The 17,899-nt window shown below is 56.4% G+C and overlaps 1 protein-coding gene across 3 annotated transcripts in view; it reads right to left on the bottom strand.

Annotated features, from left to right (window-relative positions):
- Positions 1-17,899, bottom strand: part of LOC148443061 (uncharacterized) — a 100,995-nt gene that overhangs the window by 82,352 nt on the left and 744 nt on the right. The gene's annotated exons all lie outside the window — the stretch shown is intronic.

Below are 17,899 nucleotides of genomic sequence, written 5' to 3'. Positions count from 1 at the left end.
TGCTCCCCCGGTATAACAGACATCACAGGCTGCTCCCCCGTATAACAGACACTACAGGCTGCTCCCCCGGTATAATAATAATAACAGGATACCACAGGCTGCTCCCCCGGTATAACAGACACTACAGGCTGCTCCCCCGGTATAACAGACACTACAGGCTGCTCCCCCGGTATAACAGACACCACAGGCTGCTCCCCCAAGTATAACAGACACCACAGGCTGCTCCCCCTGTATAACAGACACCACAGGCTGCTCCCCCGTATAACAGACACCACAGGCTGCTCCCCCGGTATAACAGACACCACAGGCTGCTCCCCCAGTATAACAGACACCACAGGCTGCTCCCCCGTATAACAGACACTACAGGCTGCTCCCCCGGTATAATAATAATAACAGGATACCACAGGCTGCTCCCCCTGTATAACAGACACTACAGGCTGCTCCTCCGGTATAACAGACACTACAGGCTGCTCCCCCGGTATAACAGACACCACAGGCTGCTCCCCCGGTATAACAGACACCACAGGCTGCTCCCCCGGTATAACAGACACCACAGGCTGCTCCCCCGGTATAACAGACACCACAGGCTGCTCCCCCGTATAACAGACACCACAGGCTGCTCCCCCGTATAACAGACACCACAGGCTGCTCCCCCGTATAACAGACACCACAGGCTGCTCCCCCGGTATAACAGACACCACAGGCTGCTCCCCCGGTATAACAGACACCACAGGCTGCTCCCCCGGTATAACAGACACCACAGGCTGCTCCCCCGTATAACAGACACCACTGGCTGCTCCCCCGGTATAACAGACACCACAGGCTGCTCCCCCGGTATAATAATAATAACAGGATACCACAGGCTGCTCCCCCGGTATAACAGACACTACAGGCTGCTCCCCCGGTATAACAGACACTACAGGCTGCTCCCCCGGTATAACAGACACCACAGGCTGCTCCCCCAAGTATAACAGACACCACAGGCTGCTCCCCCTGTATAACAGACACCACAGGCTGCTCCCCCGTATAACAGACACCACAGGCTGCTCCCCCGGTATAACAGACACCACAGGCTGCTCCCCCAGTATAACAGACACCACAGGCTGCTCCCCCGTATAACAGACACTACAGGCTGCTCCCCCGGTACAATAATAATAACAGGATACCACAGGCTGCTCCCCCTGTATAACAGACACTACAGGCTGCTCCCCCGGTATAACAGACACTACAGGCTGCTCCCCCGGTATAACAGACACAACAGGCTGCTCCCCCGGTATAACAGACACCACAGGCTGCTCCCCCAGTATAACAGACACCACAGGCTGCTCCCCCGTATAACAGACACCACAGGCTGCTCCCCCGGTATAACAGACACCACAGGCTGCTCCCCCGGTATAACAGACACCACAGGCTGCTCCCCCGGTATAACAGACACCACAGGCTGCTCCCCCGGTATAACAGACACCACAGGCTGCTCCCCCGGTATAATAATAATAACAACAGGATACCACAGGCTGCTCCCCCGGTATAACAGACACTACAGGCTGCTCCCCCGGTATAACAGATACTACAGGCTGCTCCCCCGGTATAACAGACACCACAGGCTGCTCCCCCGGTATAATAATAATAACAGGATACCACAGGCTGCTCCCCCGGTATAACAGACACTACAGGCTGCTCCCCCGGTATAACAGACACTACAGGCTGCTCCCCCGGTATAACAGACACCACAGGCTGCTCCCCCGGTATAATAATAATAACAGGATACCACAGGCTGCTCCCCCGGTATAACAGACACTACAGGCTGCTCCCCCGGTATAACAGACACTACAGGCTGCTCCCCCTGTATAACAGACACCACAGGCTGCTCCCCCTGTATAACAGACACCACAGGCTGCTCCCCCGTATAACAGACACCACAGGCTGCTCCCCCGTATAACAGACACCACAGGCTGCTCCCCCGGTATAACAGACACCACAGGCTGCTCCCCCGGTATAACAGACACTACAGGCTGCTCCCCCGGTATAACAGACACCACAGGCTGCTCCCCCGGTATAACAGACAACACAGGCTGCTCCCCCGGTATAACAGACACCACAGGCTGCTCCCCCGGTATAACAGACACCACAGGCTGCTCCCCCGGTATAACAGACACCACAGGCTGCTCCGCCGGTATAACAGACACCACAGGCTGCTCCCCCGGTATAACAGACACCACAGGCTGCTCCCCCGGTATAACCGACACCACAGGCTGCTCCCCCGTATAACAGACACCACTGGCTGCTCCCCCGGTATAACAGACACCACAGGCTGCTCCCCCGGTATAATAATAATAACAGGATACCACAGGCTGCTCCCCCTGTATAACAGACACTACAGGCTGCTCCCCCGGTATAACAGACACTACAGGCTGCTCCCCCGGTATAACAGACACCACAGGCTGCTCCCCCAAGTATAACAGACACCACAGGCTGCTCCCCCGGTATAACAGACACCACAGGCTGCTCCCCCGTATAACAGACACCACAGGCTGCTCCCCCGGTATAACAGACACCACAGGCTGCTCCCCCAGTATAACAGACACCACAGGCTGCTCCCCCGTATAACAGACACTACAGGCTGCTCCCCCGGTATAATAATAATAACAGGATACCACAGGCTGCTCCCCCGGTATAACAGACACTACAGGCTGCTCCCCCGGTATAACAGACACCACAGGCTGCTCCCCCGGTATAACAGACACCACAGGCTGCTCCCCCGGTATAACAGACACCACAGGCTGCTCCCCCGGTATAACAGACACCACAGGCTGCTCCCCCGTATAACAGACACCACAGGCTGCTCCCCCGTATAACAGACACCACAGGCTGCTCCCCCGTATAACAGACACCACAGGCTGCTCCCCCGTATAACAGACACCACAGGCTGCTCCCCCGGTATAACAGACACCACAGGCTGCTCCCCCGGTATAACAGACACCACAGGCTGCTCCCCCGGTATAACAGACACCACAGGCTGCTCCCCCGGTATAACAGACACCACAGGCTGCTCCCCCAGTATAATAGACACCACAGGCTGCTCCCCCGTATAACAGACACTACAGGCTGCTCCCCCGGTATAATAATAATAACAGGATACCACAGGCTGCTCCCCCAGTATAAAAGACACTACAGGCTGCTCCCCCGGTATAACAGACACTACAGGCTGCTCCCCCGTATAACAGACACCACAGGCTGCTCCCCCGTATAACAGACACCACAGGCTGCTCCCCCGGTATAACAGACACCACAGGCTGCTCCCCCGGTATAACAGACACCACAGGCTGCTCCCCCGTATAACAGACACCACAGGCTGCTCCCCCGTATAACAGACACCACAGGCTGCTCCCCCGGTATAACAGACACCACAGGCTGCTCCCCCGGTATAACAGACACCACAGGCTGCTCCCCCAGTATAACAGACACCACAGGCTGCTCCCCCGTATAACAGACACCACAGGCTGCTCCACCGTATAACAGACACCACAGGCTGCTCCCCCAGTATAACAGACACCACAGGCTGCTCCCCCGGTATAACAGACACCACAGGCTGCTCCCCCGGTATAATAATAACAGGATACCACAGGCTGCTCCCCCTGTATAACAGACACTACAGGCTGTTCCCCCGGTATAACAGACACTACAGGCTGCTCCCCCGGTATAACAGACACCACAGGCTGCTCCCCCAAGTATAACAGACACCACAGGCTGCTCCACCGTATAACAGACACCACAGGCTGCTCCCCAGTATAACAGACACCACAGGCTGCTCCCCCGTATAACAGACACCACAGGCTGCTCCCCCGTATAACAGACACCACAGGCTGCTCCCCCGGTATAACAGACACCACAGGCTGCTCCCCCAGTATAACAGACACCACAGGCTGCTCCCCCTGTATAACAGACACCACAGGCTGCTCCCCCGTATAACAGACACCACAGGCTGCTCCCCCGGTATAACAGACACCACAGGCTGCTCCCCCGGTATAACAGACACCACAGGCTGCTCCCCCGGTATAACAGACACCACAGGCTGCTCCCCCGTATAACAGACACTACAGGCTGCTCCCCCGGTATAATAATAATAACAGGATACCACAGGCTGCTCCCCCTGTATAACAGACACTACAGGCTGCTCCCCCGGTATAACAGACACCACAGGCTGCTCCCCCGGTATAATAATAATAACAGGATACCACAGGCTGCTCCCCCTGTATAACAGACACTACAGGCTGCTCCCCCGGTATAACAGACACCACAGGCTGCTCCCCCGGTATAATAATAATAACAGGATACCACAGGCTGCTCCCCCTGTATAACAGACACTACAGGCTGCTCCCCCTGTATAACAGACACTACAGGCTGCTCCCCCGTATAACAGACACTACAGGCTGCTCCCCCGGTATAATAATAATAACAGGATACCACAGGCTGCTCCCCCTGTATAACAGACACTACAGGCTGCTCCCCCTGTATAACAGACACTACAGGCTGCTCCCCCGGTATAACAGACACCACAGGCTGCTCCCCCGGTATAACAGACACCACAGGCTGCTCCCCCAGTATAACAGACACCACAGGCTGCTCCCCCGTATAACAGACACCACAGGCTGCTCCCCCGGTATAACAGACACCACAGGCTGCTCCCCCAGTATAACAGACACCACAGGCTGCTCCCCCAGTATAACAGACACCACAGGCTGCTCCCCCGGTATAACAGACACCACAGGCTGCTCCCCCTGTATAACAGACACCACAGGCTGCTCCCCCGGTATAACAGACACCACAGGCTGCTCCCCCGGTATAACAGACACCACAGGCTGCTCCCCCGTATAACAGACACTACAGGCTGCTCCCCCGGTATAATAATAATAACAGGATACCACAGGCTGCTCCCCCTGTATAACAGACACCACAGGCTGCTCCCCCTGTATAACAGACACCACAGGCTGCTCCCCCGTATAACAGACACCACAGGCTGCTCCCCCGTATAACAGACACCACAGGCTGCTCCCCCGTATAACAGACACCACAGGCTGCTCCCCCTGTATAACAGACACCACAGGCTGCTCCCCCGGTATAATAATAATAACAGGATACCACAGGCTGCTCCCCCTGTATAACAGACACCACAGGCTGCTCCCCCGGTATAACAGACACCACAGGCTGCTCCCCCGGTATAACAGACACCACAGGCTGCTCCCCCAAGTATAACAGACACCACAGGCTGCTCCCCCTGTATAACAGACACCACAGGCTGCTCCCCCGTATAACAGACACCACAGGCTGCTCCCCCGGTATAACAGACACCACAGGCTGCTCCCCCAGTATAACAGACACCACAGGCTGCTCCCCCGTATAACAGACACTACAGGCTGCTCCCCCGGTATAATAATAATAACAGGATACCACAGGCTGCTCCCCCTGTATAACAGACACTACAGGCTGCTCCCCCGGTATAACAGACACTACAGGCTGCTCCCCCGGTATAACAGACACCACAGGCTGCTCCCCCGGTATAATAATAATAACAGGATACCACAGGCTGCTCCCCCTGTATAACAGACACTACAGGCTGCTCCCCCGTATAACAGACACTACAGGCTGCTCCCCCGGTATAATAATAATAACAGGATACCACAGGCTGCTCCCCCTGTATAACAGACACTACAAGCTGCTCCCCCTGTATAACAGACACTACAGGCTGCTCCCCCGGTATAACAGACACTACAGGCTGCTCCCCCGGTACAACAGACACCACAGGCTGCTCCCCCGGTATAACAGACACCACAGGCTGCTCCCCCGGTATAACAGACACCACAGGCTGCTCCCCCGTATAACAGACACCACAGGCTGCTCCCCCGGTATAACAGACACCACAGGCTGCTCCCCCGGTATAACAGACACCACAGGCTGCTCCCCCAGTATAACAGACACCACAGGCTGCTCCCCCGGTATAACAGACACCACAGGCTGCTCCCCCGGTATAACAGACACCACAGGCTGCTCCCCCGGTATAACAGACACCACAGGCTGCTCCCCCGTATAACAGACACCACTGGCTGCTCCCCCGGTATAACAGACACCACAGGCTGCTCCCCCGGTATAATAATAATAACAGGATACCACAGGCTGCTCCCCCTGTATAACAGACACTACAGGCTGCTCCCCCGGTATAACAGACACTACAGGCTGCTCCCCCGGTATAACAGACACCACAGGCTGCTCCCCCAAGTATAACAGACACCACAGGCTGCTCCCCCTGTATAACAGACACCACAGGCTGCTCCCCCGTATAACAGACACCACAGGCTGCTCCCCCGGTATAACAGACACCACAGGCTGCTCCCCCAGTATAACAGACACCACAGGCTGCTCCCCCGTATAACAGACACTACAGGCTGCTCCCCCGGTATAATAATAATAACAGGATACCACAGGCTGCTCCCCCTGTATAACAGACACTACAGGCTGCTCCCCCGGTATAACAGACACCACAGGCTGCTCCCCCGTATAACAGACACCACTGGCTGCTCCCCCGGTATAACAGACACCACAGGCTGCTCCCCCGGTATAATAATAATAACAGGATACCACAGGCTGCTCCCCCTGTATAACAGACACTACAGGCTGCTCCCCCGGTATAACAGACACTACAGGCTGCTCCCCCGGTATAACAGACACCACAGGCTGCTCCCCCAAGTATAACAGACACCACAGGCTGCTCCCCCTGTATAACAGACACCACAGGCTGCTCCCCCGTATAACAGACACCACAGGCTGCTCCCCCGGTATAACAGACACCACAGGCTGCTCCCCCAGTATAACAGACACCACAGGCTGCTCCCCCGTATAACAGACACTACAGGCTGCTCCCCCGGTATAATAATAATAACAGGATACCACAGGCTGCTCCCCCGGTATAACAGACACCACAGGCTGCTCCCCCAGTATAACAGACACCACAGGCTGCTCCCCCGTATAACAGACACCACAGGCTGCTCCACCGTATAACAGACACCACAGGCTGCTCCCCCAGTATAACAGACACCACAGGCTGCTCCCCCGGTATAACAGACACCACAGGCTGCTCCCCCGGTATAATAATAACAGGATACCACAGGCTGCTCCCCCTGTATAACAGACACTACAGGCTGCTCCCCCGGTATAACAGACACTACAGGCTGCTCCCCCGGTATAACAGACACCACAGGCTGCTCCCCCAAGTATAACAGACACCACAGGCTGCTCCACCGTATAACAGACACCACAGGCTGCTCCCCAGTATAACAGACACCACAGGCTGCTCCCCCGTATAACAGACACCACAGGCTGCTCCCCCGGTATAATAATAATAACAGGATACCACAGGCTGCTCCCCCTGTATAACAGACACTACAGGCTGCTCCCCCGGTATAACAGACACCACAGGCTGCTCCCCCGGTATAATAATAATAACAGGATACCACAGGCTGCTCCCCCTGTATAACAGACACTACAGGCTGCTCCCCCGGTATAACAGACACCACAGGCTGCTCCCCCGGTATAATAATAATAACAGGATACCACAGGCTGCTCCCCCTGTATAACAGACACTACAGGCTGCTCCCCCTGTATAACAGACACTACAGGCTGCTCCCCCGTATAACAGACACTACAGGCTGCTCCCCCGTATAACAGACACTACAGGCTGCTCCCCCGGTATAATAATAATAACAGGATACCACAGGCTGCTCCCCCTGTATAACAGACACTACAGGCTGCTCCCCCTGTATAACAGACACTACAGGCTGCTCCCCCGGTATAACAGACACCACAGGCTGCTCCCCCGGTATAACAGACACCACAGGCTGCTCCCCCAGTATAACAGACACCACAGGCTGCTCCCCCGTATAACAGACACCACAGGCTGCTCCCCCGGTATAACAGACACCACAGGCTGCTCCCCCAGTATAACAGACACCACAGGCTGCTCCCCCAGTATAACAGACACCACAGGCTGCTCCCCCAGTATAACAGACACCACAGGCTGCTCCCCCAGTATAACAGACACCACAGGCTGCTCCCCCAGTATAACAGACACCACAGGCTGCTCCCCCTGTATAACAGACAACACAGGCTGCTCCCCCGGTATAACAGACACCACAGGCTGCTCCCCCTGTATAACAGACACCACAGGCTGCTCCCCCTGTATAAACGACACCACAGGCTGCTCCCCCGTATAACAGACACCACAGGCTGCTCCCCCTGTATAACAGACACCACAGGCTGCTCCCCCAGTATAACAGACACCACAGGCTGCTCCCCCAGTATAACAGACACCACAGGCTGCTCCCCCTGTATAACAGACACCACAGGCTGCTCCCCCGGTATAACAGACACCACAGGCTGCTCCCCCAGTATAACAGACACCACAGGCTGCTCCCCCGTATAACAGACACCACAGGCTGCTCCCCCGGTATAACAGACACCACAGGCTGCTCCCCCGGTATAACAGACACCACAGGCTGCTCCCCCGGTATAACAGACACCACAGGCTGCTCCCCCGGTATAACAGACACCACAGGCTGCTCCCCCGGTATAACAGACACCACAGGCTGCTCCCCCGGTATAACAGACACCACAGGCTGCTCCCCCGTATAACAGACACCACTGGCTGCTCCCCCGGTATAACAGACACCACAGGCTGCTCCCCCGGTATAATAATAATAACAGGATACCACAGGCTGCTCCCCCTGTATAACAGACACTACAGGCTGCTCCCCCGGTATAACAGACACTACAGGCTGCTCCCCCGGTATAACAGACACCACAGGCTGCTCCCCCAAGTATAACAGACACCACAGGCTGCTCCCCCTGTATAACAGACACCACAGGCTGCTCCCCCGTATAACAGACACCACAGGCTGCTCCCCCGGTATAACAGACACCACAGGCTGCTCCCCCAGTATAACAGACACCACAGGCTGCTCCCCCGTATAACAGACACTACAGGCTGCTCCCCCGGTATAATAATAATAACAGGATACCACAGGCTGCTCCCCCTGTATAACAGACACTACAGGCTGCTCCCCCGGTATAACAGACACCACAGGCTGCTCCCCCGTATAACAGACACCACTGGCTGCTCCCCCGGTATAACAGACACCACAGGCTGCTCCCCCGGTATAATAATAACAGGATACCACAGGCTGCTCCCCCTGTATAACAGACACTACAGGCTGCTCCCCCGGTATAACAGACACTACAGGCTGCTCCCCCGGTATAACAGACACCACAGGCTGCTCCCCCAAGTATAACAGACACCACAGGCTGCTCCCCCTGTATAACAGACACCACAGGCTGCTCCCCCGTATAACAGACACCACAGGCTGCTCCCCCGGTATAACAGACACCACAGGCTGCTCCCCCAGTATAACAGACACCACAGGCTGCTCCCCCGTATAACAGACACTACAGGCTGCTCCCCCGGTATAATAATAATAACAGGATACCACAGGCTGCTCCCCCGGTATAACAGACACTACAGGCTGCTCCCCCGGTATAACAGACACCACAGGCTGCTCCCCCGGTATAACAGACACCACAGGCTGCTCCCCCGGTATAACAGACACCACAGGCTGCTCCCCCGGTATAACAGACACCACAGGCTGCTCCCCCGTATAACAGACACCACAGGCTGCTCCACCGTATAACAGACACCACAGGCTGCTCCCCCGGTATAACAGACACCACAGGCTGCTCCCCCGTATAACAGACACCACAGGCTGCTCCCCCGGTATAACAGACACCACAGGCTGCTCCCCCAGTATAACAGACACCACAGGCTGCTCCCCCGGTATAACAGACACCACAGGCTGCTCCCCCGGTATAACAGACACCACAGGCTGCTCCCCCGGTATAACAGACACCACAGGCTGCTCCCCCGTATAACAGACACTACAGGCTGCTCCCCCGGTATAATAATAATAACAGGATACCACAGGCTGCTCCCCCAGTATAAAAGACACTACAGGCTGCTCCCCCGGTATAACAGACACTACAGGCTGCTCCCCCGTATAACAGACACCACAGGCTGCTCCCCCGTATAACAGACACCACAGGCTGCTCCCCCGGTATAACAGACACCACAGGCTGCTCCCCCGGTATAACAGACACCACAGGCTGCTCCCCCGTATAACAGACACCACAGGCTGCTCCCCCGGTATAACAGACACCACAGGCTGCTCCCCCGGTATAACAGACACCACAGGCTGCTCCCCCAGTATAACAGACACCACAGGCTGCTCCCCCGTATAACAGACACCACAGGCTGCTCCACCGTATAACAGACACCACAGGCTGCTCCCCCAGTATAACAGACACCACAGGCTGCTCCCCCGGTATAACAGACACCACAGGCTGCTCCCCCGGTATAATAATAACAGGATACCACAGGCTGCTCCCCCTGTATAACAGACACTACAGGCTGCTCCCCCGGTATAACAGACACTACAGGCTGCTCCCCCGGTATAACAGACACCACAGGCTGCTCCCCCAAGTATAACAGACACCACAGGCTGCTCCACCGTATAACAGACACCACAGGCTGCTCCCCAGTATAACAGACACCACAGGCTGCTCCCCCGTATAACAGACACCACAGGCTGCTCCCCCGGTATAATAATAATAACAGGATACCACAGGCTGCTCCCCCTGTATAACAGACACTACAGGCTGCTCCCCCGGTATAACAGACACCACAGGCTGCTCCCCCGGTATAATAATAATAACAGGATACCACAGGCTGCTCCCCCTGTATAACAGACACTACAGGCTGCTCCCCCGGTATAACAGACACCACAGGCTGCTCCCCCGGTATAATAATAATAACAGGATACCACAGGCTGCTCCCCCTGTATAACAGACACTACAGGCTGCTCCCCCTGTATAACAGACACTACAAGCTGCTCCCCCGTATAACAGACACTACAGGCTGCTCCCCCGGTATAATAATAATAACAGGATACCACAGGCTGCTCCCCCGGTATAACAGACACCACAGGCTGCTCCCCCTGTATAACAGACACCACAGGCTGCTCCCCCTGTATAACAGACACCACAGGCTGCTCCCCCGGTATAACAGACACCACAGGCTGCTCCCCCAGTATAACAGACACCACAGGCTGCTCCCCCGTATAACAGACACCACAGGCTGCTCCCCCGGTATAACAGACACCACAGGCTGCTCCCCCAGTATAACAGACACCACAGGCTGCTCCCCCAGTATAACAGACACCACAGGCTGCTCCCCCAGTATAACAGACACCACAGGCTGCTCCCCCGGTATAACAGACAACACAGGCTGCTCCCCCGGTATAACAGACACCACAGGCTGCTCCCCCTGTATAACAGACACCACAGGCTGCTCCCCCAGTATAACAGACACCACAGGCTGCTCCCCCAGTATAACAGACACCACAGGCTGCTCCCCCTGTATAACAGACACCACAGGCTGCTCCCCCGGTATAACAGACACCACAGGCTGCTCCCCCTGTATAACAGACACCACAGGCTGCTCCCCCTGTATAACAGACACCACAGGCTGCTCCCCCGTATAACAGACACCACAGGCTGCTCCCCCTGTATAACAGACACCACAGGCTGCTCCCCCAGTATAACAGACACCACAGGCTGCTCCCCCAGTATAACAGACACCACAGGCTGCTCCCCCTGTATAACAGACAACACAGGCTGCTCCCCCGGTATAACAGACACCACAGGCTGCTCCCCCAGTATAACAGACAACACAGGCTGCTCCCCCTGTATAACAGACAACACAGGCTGCTCCCCCGGTATAACAGACACCACAGGCTGCTCCCCCTGTATAACAGACACCACAGGCTGCTCCCCCTGTATAACAGACACCACAGGCTGCTCCCCCGGTATAACAGACACCACAGGCTGCTCCCCCGGTATAACAGACACCACAGGCTGCTCCCCCGGTATAACAGACACCACAGGCTGCTCCCCCGGTATAACAGACACCACAGGCTGCTCCCCCGGTATAACAGACACCACAGGCTGCTCCCCCGGTATAATAATAATAACAGGATACCACAGGCTGCTCCCCCTGTATAACAGACACTACAGGCTGCTCCCCCTGTATAACAGACACTACAGGCTGCTCCCCCGTATAACAGACACTACAGGCTGCTCCCCCGGTATAATAATAATAACAGGATACCACAGGCTGCTCCCCCGGTATAACAGACACCACAGGCTGCTCCCCCTGTATAACAGACACCACAGGCTGCTCCCCCTGTATAACAGACACCACAGGCTGCTCCCCCGGTATAACAGACACCACAGGCTGCTCCCCCAGTATAACAGACACCACAGGCTGCTCCCCCGTATAACAGACACCACAGGCTGCTCCCCCGGTATAACAGACACCACAGGCTGCTCCCCCAGTATAACAGACACCACAGGCTGCTCCCCCGGTATAACAGACACCACAGGCTGCTCCCCCAGTATAACAGACACCACAGGCTGCTCCCCCGGTATAACAGACACCACAGGCTGCTCCCCCTGTATAACAGACAACACAGGCTGCTCCCCCGGTATAACAGACACCACAGGCTGCTCCCCCTGTATAACAGACACCACAGGCTGCTCCCCCGGTATAACAGACACCACAGGCTGCTCCCCCGGTATAACAGACACCACAGGCTGCTCCCCCTGTATAACAGACAACACAGGCTGCTCCCCCGGTATAACAGACACCACAGGCTGCTCCCCCGGTATAACAGACACCACAGGCTGCTCCCCCTGTATAACAGACACCACAGGCTGCTCCCCCTGTATAACAGACACCACAGGCTGCTCCCCCGTATAACAGACACCACAGGCTGCTCCCCCTGTATAACAGACACCACAGGCTGCTCCCCCAGTATAACAGACACCACAGGCTGCTCCCCCAGTATAACAGACACCACAGGCTGCTCCCCTGTATAACAGACAACACAGGCTGCTCCCCCGGTATAACAGACACCACAGGCTGCTCCCCCAGTATAACAGACACCACAGGCTGCTCCCCCTGTATAACAGACAACACAGGCTGCTCCCCCGGTATAACAGACACCACAGGCTGCTCCCCCTGTATAACAGACACCACAGGCTGCTCCCCCTGTATAACAGACACCACAGGCTGCTCCCCCGGTATAACAGACACCACAGGCTGCTCCCCCGGTATAACAGACACCACAGGCTGCTCCCCCGGTATAACAGACACCACAGGCTGCTCCCCCGGTATAACAGACACCACAGGCTGCTCCCCCGGTATAACAGACACCACAGGCTGCTCCCCCGGTATAACAGACACCACAGGCTGCTCCCCCGGTATAATAATAATAACAGGATACCACAGGCTGCTCCCCCTGTATAACAGACACTACAGGCTGCTCCCCCTGTATAACAGACACTACAGGCTGCTCCCCCGTATAACAGACACTACAGGCTGCTCCCCCGGTATAATAATAATAACAGGATACCACAGGCTGCTCCCCCGGTATAACAGACACCACAGGCTGCTCCCCCTGTATAACAGACACCACAGGCTGCTCCCCCTGTATAACAGACACCACAGGCTGCTCCCCCGGTATAACAGACACCACAGGCTGCTCCCCCAGTATAACAGACACCACAGGCTGCTCCCCCGTATAACAGACACCACAGGCTGCTCCCCCGGTATAACAGACACCACAGGCTGCTCCCCCAGTATAACAGACACCACAGGCTGCTCCCCCAGTATAACAGACACCACAGGCTGCTCCCCCAGTATAACAGACAACACAGGCTGCTCCCCCGGTATAACAGACACCACAGGCTGCTCCCCCTGTATAACAGACACCACAGGCTGCTCCCCCAGTATAACAGACACCACAGGCTGCTCCCCCAGTATAACAGACACCACAGGCTGCTCCCCCTGTATAACAGACAACACAGGCTGCTCCCCCGGTATAACAGACACCACAGGCTGCTCCCCCTGTATAACAGACACCACAGGCTGCTCCCCCTGTATAACAGACACCACAGGCTGTTCCCCCGTATAACAGACACCACAGGCTGCTCCCCCTGTATAACAGACACCACAGGCTGCTCCCCCAGTATAACAGACACCACAGGCTGCTCCCCCAGTATAACAGACACCACAGGCTGCTCCCCCTGTATAACAGACAACACAGGCTGCTCCCCCGGTATAACAGACACCACAGGCTGCTCCCCCAGTATAACAGACACCACAGGCTGCTCCCCCTGTATAACAGACAACACAGGCTGCTCCCCCGGTATAACAGACACCACAGGCTGCTCCCCCTGTATAACAGACACCACAGGCTGCTCCCCCTGTATAACAGACACCACAGGCTGCTCCCCCGGTATAACAGACACCACAGGCTGCTCCCCCGGTATAACAGACACCACAGGCTGCTCCCCCTGTATAACAGACAACACAGGCTGCTCCCCCGGTATAACAGACACCACAGGCTGCTCCCCCTGTATAACAGACACCACAGGCTGCTCCCCCTGTATAACAGACACCACAGGCTGCTCCCCCGGTATAACAGACACCACAGGCTGCTCCCCCAGTATAACAGACACCACAGGCTGCTCCCCCAGTATAACAGACACCACAGGCTGCTCCCCCTGTATAACAGACAACACAGGCTGCTCCCCCGGTATAACAGACACCACAGGCTGCTCCCCCTGTATAACAGACACCACAGGCTGCTCCCCCTGTATAACAGACACCACAGGCTGCTCCCCCGTATAACAGACACCACAGGCTGCTCCCCCTGTATAACAGACACCACAGGCTGCTCCCCCAGTATAACAGACACCACAGGCTGCTCCCCCTGTATAACAGACACCACAGGCTGCTCCCCCAGTATAACAGACACCACAGGCTGCTCCCCCGGTATAACAGACACCACAGGCTGCTCCCCCTGTATAACAGACAACACAGGCTGCTCCCCCGGTATAACAGACACCACAGGCTGCTCCCCCTGTATAACAGACACCACAGGCTGCTCCCCCGGTATAACAGACAACACAGGCTGCTCCCCCAGTATAACAGACACCACAGGCTGCTCCCCCTGTATAACAGACAACACAGGCTGCTCCCCCAGTATAACAGACACCACAGGCTGCTCCCCCTGTATAACAGACACCACAGGCTGCTCCCCCTGTATAACAGACACCACAGGCTGCTCCCCCGGTATAACAGACACCACAGGCTGCTCCCCCTGTATAACAGACACCACAGGCTGCTCCCCCGGTATAACAGACACCACAGGCTGCTCCCCCGGTATAACAGACACCACAGGCTGCTCCCCCGGTATAACAGACACCACAGGCTGCTCCCCCGGTATAACAGACACCACAGGCTGCTCCCCCAGTATAACAGACACCACAGGCTGCTCCCCCGGTATAACAGACACCACAGGCTGCTCCCCCAGTATAACAGACACCACAGGCTGCTCCCCCGGTATAACAGACAACACAGGCTGCTCCCCCAGTATAACAGACACCACAGGCTGCTCCCCCTGTATAACAGACACCACAGGCTGCTCCCCCTGTATAACAGACACCACAGGCTGCTCCCCCTGTATAACAGACACCACAGGCTGCTCCCCCTGTATAACAGACACCACAGGCTGCTCCCCCGTATAACAGACACCACAGGCTGCTCCCCCAGTATAACAGACACCACAGGCTGCTCCCCCTGTATAACAGACAACACAGGCTGCTCCCCCAGTATAACAGACACCACAGGCTGCTCCCCCAGTATAACAGACAACACAGGCTGCTCCCCCTGTATAACAGACACCACAGGCTGCTCCCCCGGTATAACAGACACCACAGGCTGCTCCCCCTGTATAACAGACACCACAGGCTGCTCCCCCGGTATAACAGACACCACAGGCTGCTCCCCCTGTATAACAGACACCACAGGCTGCTCCCCCGGTATAACAGACACCACAGGCTGCTCCCCCGGTATAACAGACACCACAGGCTGCTCCCCCGGTATAACAGACACCACAGGCTGCTCCCCCGGTATAACAGACACCACAGGCTGCTCCCCCGGTATAACAGACACCACAGGCTGCTCCCCCGGTATAACAGACACCACAGGCTGCTCCCCCGGTATAACAGACACCACAGGCTGCTCCCCCGGTATAACAGACACCACAGGCTGCTCCCCCGGTATAACAGACACCACAGGCTGCTCCCCCGGTATAACAGACACCACAGGCTGCTCCCCCAGTATAACAGACACCACAGGCTGCTCCCCCAGTATAACAGACACCACAGGCTGCTCCCCCCGGTATAACAGACACCACAGGCTGCTCCCCCGGTATAACAGACACCACAGGCTGCTCCCCCAGTATAACAGACACCACAGGCTGCTCCCCCTGTATAACAGACACCACAGGCTGCTCCCCCAGTATAACAGACAACACAGGCTGCTCCCCCGGTATAACAGACACCACAGGCTGCTCCCCCTGTATAACAGACACCACAGGCTGCTCCCCCGGTATAACAGACACCACAGGCTGCTCCCCCGGTATAACAGACACCACAGGCTGCTCCCCCGGTATAACAGACACCACAGGCTGCTCCCCCGGTATAACAGACACCACAGGCTGCTCCCCCTGTATAACAGACAACACAGGCTACTCCCCCGGTATAACAGACACCACAGGCTGCTCCCCCGGTATAACAGACACCACAGGCTGCTCCCCCTGTATAACAGACACCACAGGCTGCTCCCCCGGTATAACAGACACCACAGGCTGCTCCCCCTGTATAACAGACACCACAGGCTGCTCCCCCGGTATAACAGACACCACAGGCTGCTCCCCCGGTATAACAGACACCACAGGCTGCTCCCCCTGTATAACAGACACCACAGGCTGCTCCCCCGGTATAACAGACACCACAGGCTGCTCCCCCGGTATAACAGACACCACAGGCTGCTCCCCCGGTATAACAGACAACACAGGCTGCTCCCCCGGTATAACAGACACCACAGGCTGCTCCCCCGGTATAACAGACAACACAGGCTGCTCCCCCGGTATAACAGACACCACAGGCTGCTCCCCCGGTATAACAGACACCACAGGCTGCTCCCCCTGTATAACAGACACCACAGGCTGCTCCCCCGGTATAACAGACACCACAGGCTGCTCCCCCTGTATAACAGACACCACAGGCTGCTCCCCCTGTATAACAGACACCACAGGCTGCTCCCCCTGTATAACAGACACCACAGGCTGCTCCCCCGTATAACAGACACCACAGGCTGCTCCCCCTGTATAACAGACACCACAGGCTGCTCCCCCTGTATAACAGACAACACAGGCTGCTCCCCCGGTATAACAGACACCACAGGCTGCTCCCCCAGTATAACAGACAACACAGGCTGCTCCCCCGGTATAACAGACACCACAGGCTGCTCCCCCAGTATAACAGACAACACAGGCTGCTCCCCCTGTATAACAGACAACACAGGCTGCTCCCCCAGTATAACAGACAACACAGGCTGCTCCCCCTGTATAACAGACACCACAGGCTGCTCCCCCGGTATAACAGACACCACAGGCTGCTCCCCCGGTATAACAGACACCACAGGCTGCTCCCCCTGTATAACAGACACCACAGGCTGCTCCCCCGGTATAACAGACACCACAGGCTGCTCCCCCGGTATAACAGACACCACAGGCTGCTCCCCCGGTATAACAGACACCACAGGCTGCTCCCCCGGTATAACAGACACCACAGGCTGCTCCCCCGGTATAACAGACACCACAGGCTGCTC

Source organism: Taudactylus pleione, unplaced genomic scaffold (assembly GCF_031769625.1).
Source record: "Taudactylus pleione unplaced genomic scaffold, aTauple2 ptg001337l, whole genome shotgun sequence".
Lineage (NCBI taxonomy): Eukaryota > Metazoa > Chordata > Amphibia > Anura > Myobatrachidae > Taudactylus > Taudactylus pleione.
This window is presented reverse-complemented; position numbering and strand designations above follow the sequence as displayed.